The sequence below is a fragment of the Chironomus tepperi genome, unplaced genomic scaffold (genome assembly GCF_022539635.2).
Source record: "Chironomus tepperi strain 1889 unplaced genomic scaffold, CSIRO-AGI_Ctep_v1 contig_217, whole genome shotgun sequence".
NCBI classification, from domain to species: domain Eukaryota; kingdom Metazoa; phylum Arthropoda; class Insecta; order Diptera; family Chironomidae; genus Chironomus; species Chironomus tepperi.
Window position 1 is genome coordinate 592,582 of NW_027226339.1, and position 8,423 is coordinate 601,004.

At 38.8% G+C, this 8,423-nt stretch overlaps 2 non-coding genes across 2 annotated transcripts; both read left to right on the top strand.

The window, feature by feature from the left end:
- The first annotated feature begins 609 nt into the window (after positions 1 to 609).
- Positions 610 to 682, top strand: TRNAV-AAC (transfer RNA valine (anticodon AAC)). The gene has a single exon. It is a non-coding gene; the product is annotated as a tRNA-Val (tRNA).
- A 2,317-nt stretch (positions 683 to 2,999) lies between these two features.
- Positions 3,000 to 3,072, top strand: TRNAV-AAC (transfer RNA valine (anticodon AAC)). Its single transcript has one exon. It is a non-coding gene; the product is annotated as a tRNA-Val (tRNA).
- Positions 3,073 to 8,423: the final 5,351 nt, after the last annotated feature.

Consider the following 8,423-nt stretch of genomic DNA (forward strand, 5'->3'; position numbering starts at 1 on the left):
AATTATCCAACTTTGCTGGTCCTTAAAATCAATCGCCATCCATGGCCTTTCTAAAACGTCTCCTAAAACTGGCTCTATTGCTGTTTTCCGTCTGACGTTGTTGCCTGCCTTGTAATGGAGGTTCCACAGGTCTGGACAGAAGGACAGAAGGACAGAAGGACAGAAGGACAGAAGGACAGAAGGACAGAAGGACAGAAGGACAGAAGGACAGAAGGACAGAAGGACAGAAGGACAGAAGGACAGAAGGACAGAAGGACAGAAGGACAGAAGGACAGAAGGACAGAAGGACAGAAGGACAGAAGGACAGAAGGACAGAAGGACAGAAGGGACAGAAGGGACAGAAGGGATAGAAGGGACAGAAGGTGTCATTTTCATCCACTTATCATCGTCTGCATATGACATGTAACTAGAAGCACACTAAGTGATGAAGAATAAGGTTTAAGAGATCGATAGCGTTTTTTTTTTTTTTTATTTCTGAAAGAGTTTTGAGAGAAAAAGACATTCAGCTAGACAATCAAAAAGACCAAAGAAGATTAAAGTAAAGCAAATTGCGAAAATTAGACAAATCAATAATTACGAGCATTGGCTCAGTTGATTTGAAAGCTGTACGTTTTCGTAGTGTAGGGGTTATCACGCGAGTCTAACACACTCGAGGTCCCCGGTTCGAGACCGGGCGAAAACAGTGCTTTCTTTTTTGATGAATTTTTATTTTTTTTGTTAGTCGTCTTCTAAAGGTGATGAACGCCCGATATATGATGTATCTAGATACCAGCCTCACTTTCTCATGATTGAGACCGTCAATCCAAGTTATTACAGAGGCTCTGGCCTAGCAAGCCGTCATCCTTAACAAGCTAACAGACAATGATCTTACTTAATAGCACGTTCCGAAATCTCCGAGAGTTCCAACTCTACAACCAAAATAAGCACATCCCTAGTTCTCGTTCATACATTGATGCATTATAAAGAAAAAAGGGTCCATAAACATCACAAGCAGCAACAGCAGCAAAGCATTTAATAAAGTTTACAACATGAATGAATATTTTTTTTTTTTGGAATATTCAATGAATTTCTACTGTTGCTGCCCTCCCCAAACGCTTTACTTCAATTTATATGAGAATTTTTTTCCATTTTATTCCCAATTCTCGTTTGAAATTTCTATAACTTCATAACTAAATATGGAGCATGTATAGTCATGATATAAAAATAGCAGTTCCAAATAAAGGTTAAAAAAGGTGAATTGATGCGATATTGTAATTCCGCTTAAGGGTTTAATGTTTGTCATTTTGGTGCTTTTTTTCTTGCTATAATCATTCCATCCATCCATCCACACACATTCGGTGGTCGGAGATATATTTTCAATCGAAATTACATTTAGAAAATTGAAAGCACACTGTGATACTGAAACGAACATTCGATGGGATTCGGAAGGATATTTATTCAATTTTTAGTGTCATTTATAAGCTGCTTTATTGCAATAAGCTGCTGGAGGCCAATTGAAGAGACATTTTATGCTGAGGACAACAAAAAAGCAGCAAAACAAAAAAAAATTGAAGGTGATATTATGTGGTTGAGGTTGATTTGAGCTTTTTATGGATTCTATTGGATTTTTTTTGTTTTGTTTAGTTTGTTGAGGTGATTTGGGGCTTGATGTCGTTCATGGAAGTTTTTAATTGATTTTAATGGTCATGACTAGGAATTTTATTAACAATAAAATTTTAATTTACAAAAATTAATAAATTCTATTGTATTGTTTGATGTTTCTATTAAAATTCTAACTTACTCAGTTATTTACTGGAACAATATTCTGATATTGAGCCTAGGTTACTTTTAAAGGCTTTCCATTTGATTCTATTGTTTGATTTTTCACAAAGTTTGTACAAATCATCTCTTCAAGCATCTAATTGACATTCTTTTAAAAACGTCATACACCATGTTGCTTTTGGAACTCCAGGACGTCTTTTTTCTAGTGAATGACCAGTTGGTGATTAGTGTTGCTGAGTAGTGTCACCCATTTTGTACAAATTATCTGTATATCTTCGTCAAGTAGCTTTTGAAGCTCCTGGTCAACATTTTCTTTGCGGGTTCCAAACTAGGGAGGTGTAACACACTTGTGATTCTGTCCCAGCATTGACATTCCTTCTGACATTCTTCTTTAGAATCGTATGTCCTATCAAATGTAAATGTAGTGCCAATATTCATAGTTGATAATATTCTATTGAAATTAATATTCAATATCATAATTTCTCAGATTTAATTCAACCAGCACAAACTAAAATCACAGACTATCTTCACAATTTGCACAGCAACAATTTCATATCTTAAGCCTTCCTTTAAATCAAAAATAATTCCTACAAATTTTTATTCATGCTAATTCATAACTATTAGAAGGAATTAAGATAAGTCACAGAGTAAACTTACCGAAAAAGTTTTTTTTATCTCTACGACAATTTAGGATTCTCCTTTTTATTTTTTTGCTGCAGCAGCCACAAATTACGACTTTTCTTTATCGCTACTTCTTTCTGCTGACTCGTAAGAACTTGTCGACACTCTTTTTTTTTGCCGGCAATTTGTTTGATTCTTTTTTTCTTGGTTTGAGATTCACATGACCTACATAAGTTTATCGTTAAAAGTCCTGCTACCATAACAAAATGATAAAAATGTATAATATTAAAATTATAACAATAAATGCGATTAGTTGAGATTGTACATAAGTAGGAGACAAGTCAGCTGGTTGAGTGAGAATGTAAACTTATTGATGATTAGCTTATAAGACCATCTTCATCCACTGTCTGTATATGACATGCAAGCAGAAGTACACTTAGTGATGAAGAAGAAAGCTTAAGATTGAAAGCGTTCCTGGTATTTCTGAAAGTTTTGAGAAAAAAAAAACAATAAGCTAGATAATCAAAAAGACCAAAGAAGCTTAAAATAAACCAAACTGCAAAACAGAAATAAATCAATAATTACGAGCATTGGCTCAGTTGATTTGAAAGCTGTACGTTTTCGTAGTGTAGGGGTTATCACGCGAGTCTAACACACTCGAGGTCCCCGGTTCGAGACCGGGCGAAAACAGTGCTTTCTTTTTTGATGAATTTTTTTTAATGTTTTCAAAATTTTAGCAATTTTTTTTTATTTCTAACGGGACATTCACTTATTACGTAATATGAAAGTTTGATTTCATGAACATCTTCTTCTTCTACAATAAAACCTCACATCTCACATTTAATGAAGCAAATTATAAATTCAAATCTCAGGGCTTTGGAATTCAGTTCAGAGACTTCTTAAAGGGTACTTGAAGGGATCAAGGACTTCTGGAAGGGTTTAGGGACTTCTAGAAGAGTTCAGGGACTTCTGGAAGGGTTCTGAAATTTCTGGAAGTGATCAAGAACTTCTGGAAGTGTTCAGGGAATTCTGGAAGGATTCACGGACTTCTAGAAGGGTTTTAGAATTTCTGGAAGGGTTCTGGGACTTCTAGAAGAGTTGAGGGTCTTCTAAAAGGGTTCAGTGACTTTTAAAAGGGTTCTGGAATTTTTGGATGGATTCAGGGACTTATAGAAGGTTTTTTGGGATTTTTGCAAGGACTCTGATGTTTCTGGAAGGATACTAGAACCTTTTTACATAAGAAATTAGATGATGTATACGGAATTATGTGCCTTTTTAATTCTTACGCCTCTGATTGTTATTATTTTCTTTCTGTCTGTGCAATCCAAACCCTCGCAGCAATTTGGAACGCTTTGTGTAGAAATTATTAAGGAAAACAGTCCAAAAATTACCCTTAACTACACGACGCAATGACCCCATCCAATGACTCTCAATATTTCCTCAATCCATCCTCATCCTATCTACTTCTTCATTGTGATTTAACAGCCTTTATTCCATCATTACTTACGTATGATGATGAATAGATGATTCCATTCTATTTTATCACACATAAACTTTATCGTTGTTTATAGACAGAAGTTTATTGTCTAAAATATTTTTCCCCTTCTTTACTTCCAATTTTCATTTTTATTTTATTTCGCTTTCACTTTTTTCCAAAGAGTCGAAATTCTTTCGCTGATGTCTGTCTTTCCTGCCATTTTCACGTAAAAAAACTTTTATTTTTTTACATAGTTCAAGTTCCCAAGGACGAATGTTTACAAGACTGTTTTTACCCCCTCTAATGGAGGATTGTGTCTGAGTGTCTGTTCATAAATTGATTGAAGGATGTTGTAAGCAATCAGAAGCAGACTTTGATAATGGAATATTTATCAATTTTATTCAGTAGTTTTGAGTGAGTGACAATTTATTTGTCATGGGGAAAGGGTTGATGATTTGAGAACAAATGTTCTATTGGGACTTCAGTTGCCAGGGTGTGGCTCAAGGCAGTAACTCCTTACTTACTTACTTGCTTCATTTTCAGTATAGATCAATTGTGATCCATGATCACCTATTGATGTCACCTTAAACTTGCTCCGTCGCTGGCTGCCGCTTGCAATTTCTTGATACCAATGCAATACTCTTTCGAGCAGTAGCTTCTTTCTACAAGTAGCCATCTTTAAATACGAGCTAAGAGGTTCAATGAGAGGCCGGATTGGATTTGGATTTGAATCTAATTGGAGCAAGACTGAAACTAATAACGACAACAGAAAATAGTCTGGTGGGTGAGTCGAAGTGGATTGGATGCGGAATGATTTAGTCCATGAGGCAGATAGTCTTTTATTCTCATCATTTCACGAGCTTCATTCGAATCGTGAGAATGTAAACTTGACTTTTGGTCAGCTTGAAAGTCAGCTTTTGGGTTTCAAATCCCCCCGGCTTAGTACTTCGGTACCTAATTATTACAATTCCAATCCTGCGATCATAGGTTTGAAACTCGGCAGAAGATTTTCCTTTTTCGAATCATGTTTTGTGGAAAGGCGTATCACAACGTTCCTGTGAAGGCAACAGACTGTAATGTCATGAAAACCGTATTTAAAAGAGCATGTTTATAAGTATCCTAACAAAATTGAAGAAGCTCAAGTGTATTGATTAAGTAAACTCATAAGTACGCACATTTATGTGAGAATGCTCATTGCCTGTTAGGGATTGGTGGGATTCTGTTCACACTATAAACTGCAGGTATATTGAGTCCTGAGTTCAAATGCCTGGTGCATTCTCATTCCTTAAACAATAATTAACCGTTAAACGCCCTAGCACAGCTCTGAGTCTCACAATATTCAGATAAGTATCTGAGTCATGACTGACTAGTGACTACCTGCTTGACAATAGTTAATCATCAAAAAACTACTTAAATTTATGCGTCAAAAATTAAAAATCATCATCAGACATAACTTCATCATATCCTTTTCAAGCTTTTATTCCACTTACATCCTCCATTCATCCACATATACAAAAGTATATGAGCGAGACTAGGGAAAGAATTGACGATATCTGGGGGTGAATAAATTTCTTCTTTACAACATCCAATGCATGGGGTGTCATGGGAAATAGAAAGAAATGAGAAATAAAATAAATGAGGATGTAAAAAAATGTTGATAACTCATAACATTCGCGTACTTTTTTATTGTGTGTCGCTTAAGGTAAAAAAGCATAGTGTTCATTGACAATGATGGCAATGACTATGATGATTTTGATGACTGTGAGACAATAATATTAAAAAATATGAAATAAAAATTCTCATTTTTTGTGTTATAATAAAAATGATTACTTACCGTACTTTTATATCCTAATGCCTACATTCACACAAAAATCATTTACATGAATACACCGTTTTCCATTATTATTTTTTGAATGCAAAATAAGAGTGAGAGGAATTTACAGCACGGAAAAAATGTGAATGTTTATACACATAATTGATAATGACAATGACTTATGGATGAATATTATGCTTTTACAATTTTTAAAGCATTTTACCAAAAGGAAAAGGATGCTATTATACGCGTTTTTTCTGTCCGTCCGTCGATCTGTTTGTCTGTCTGTCTCTGTCAGTCTCTGTCGGTCGTTGTCGGTCTCTGTCGGTCTCTGTCGGTGTCTTTCGTTCTCTATCGGTCTTTGTCGGTATCAGTCGGTCGCTGTCAGTCTCTGTCGGTTTCTGTCGGTCATTGTTGGTTTCTGTCAGTCTCTGTCGGTCTCTGTCGGTCTCTATCGGTCTCTGTCGGTCTCTGTCAGTATCTGTCGGTCTTTGTCGGTTTCTGTCGGTCTCTGTCGGCCTCTATCGGTCTCTATCGGCCACTATCGGTCTCTGTCGGTCTCTGTCGGTCTCTGTCGGTTTCTGTCGGTCTTTTGGACTCTTTGCCGGGACAATGCGCTTCCGTCGGTCACGAGTGACCACGTCTTTACTAGTTTTTATTTTCACTTCCACTTTAGATATATTCAATGTGAGCTCTTATTCTTTATGGCTATGTTTCGTTCTCTTTGTTCCTTGAAGCAATTCCATTTATGATTATATCATCAAAAAAAAAAAAAAAATATTCATGCTGACTAAATTTATGCGAATGTATGAATTTTAAATATTTGAGTTTCTAATATTTACCGAGAGAAATTTTTCCACATTTGAAAGCCAAGGTTAAAGTCGTGCATTGAATTTTTATATTCACACCGTTTTCACGTGTGAATGTATTGAATTTGTTCAGATTGAAAAACCAGTTTTTTGGATTTTCCAGCAAAACTAAGCACAATGGCATGTTATGCTCTATCGCAAAAAGTTTGTGCCTGGAATTTCACATCATAATCAAAAAACAGATTTGAAATTGGTTGAGGCATTGCTGAGAAAATCGAAAAATTCGCTTTCTGTAAGCAAGCAAACAAGTTAATGTACACGATAACTCAAAAACGAGACATCGAAGAGACTTCTAGTTTTTTGCAATCGATCGGTGTCATTCCAAGGAAGAACTGATTAGATTTTGGGCAATGCAGGAACAGCCGTTGCTTCTAAAAAAGCAAAAAACTTTCGTTTTCATACAAAATTTCAAAATCAATGTTTTCTATGATTTTTTGAAACTTTGAACATTGAAACTCTAAACATTTGCCAAGCGAAGCTTGGCCTACCCGCTGGAGCCTGATCCCTCAAACATTTGCCAAGCGAAGCTTGGCCTACCCGCTGGAGCCTGATTCCTCAAACATTTGCCAAGCGTAGCTTGGCCTACCCGCTGGAGCCTGATCCCTCAAACATTTGCCAAGCGTAGCTTGGCCTACCCGCTGGAGCTTGATTCCTCAAACATTTCCCAAGCGAAGCTTGGCCTACCCGCTGGAGCTTGATTCCTCAAACATTTGCCAAGCGAAGCTTGGCCTACCCGCTGGAGCTTGATCCTCAAACATTTGCCAAGCGAAGCTTGGCCTACCCGCTGGAGCTTGATTCCTCAAACATTTGCCAAGCGGAGCTTGGCCTACCCGCTGGAGCTTGATTCCTCAAACATTTGCCAAGCGAAGCTTGGCCTACCCGCTGGAGCCTGATCCCTCAAACATTTGCCAAGCGAAGCTTGGCCTACCTGCTGGAGCCTGATACCTCAAACATTTGCCAAGCGTAGCTTGGCCTACCCGCTGGAGCTTGATCCCTCAAACATTTGCCAAGCGCAGCTTGGCCTACCCGCTGGAGCCTGATCCCTCAAACATTTGCCAAGCGAAGCTTGGCCTACCCGCTGGAGCTTGATCCCTCAAACATTTGCCAAGCGAAGCTTGGCCTACCCGCTGGAACTTGATCCCTCAAACATTTGCCAAGCGAAGCTTGGCCTACACGCTGGAGCTTGACCCCTCAAACATGTGTCAAGCGAAGCTTGGCCTACCCGCTGGAGCTTGATTCCTCAAACATTTGCCAAGCGAAGCTTGGCCTACCCGCTGGAGCTTGATTCCTCAAACATTTGCCAAGCGAAGCTTGGCCTACCCGCTGGAGCCTGATCTCTCAAACATTTGCCAAGCGAAGCTTGGCCTACCCGCTGGAGCTTGATCTCTCAAACATTTGCCAAGCGTAGCTTGGCCTACCCGCTGGAGCTTGATTCCTCAAACATTTGCCAAGCGAAGCTTGGCCTACCCGCTGGAGCTTGATGCCTCAAACATTTGCCAAGCGAAGCTTGGCCTACCCGCTGGAACTTGATCCCTCAAACATTTTCCAAGCGAAGCTTGGCCTACCCGCTGGAGCTTGATTCCTCAAACATTTGCCAAGCGAAGCTTGGCCTACCCGCTGGAGCCTGATTCCTCAAACATTTGCCAAGCGTAGCTTGGCCTACCCGCTGGAGCCTGATTCCTCAAACATTTGCCAAGCGTAGCTTGGCCTACCCGCTGGAGCTTGATTCCTCAAACATTTGCCAAGCGAAGCTTGGCCTACCCGCTGGAGCTTGATTCCTCAAACATTTGCCAAGCGTAGCTTGGCCTACCCGCTGTAGCTTGATCCCTCAAACATTTGCCAAGCGAAGCTTGGCCTACCCGCTGGAGCTTGATTCCTCAAA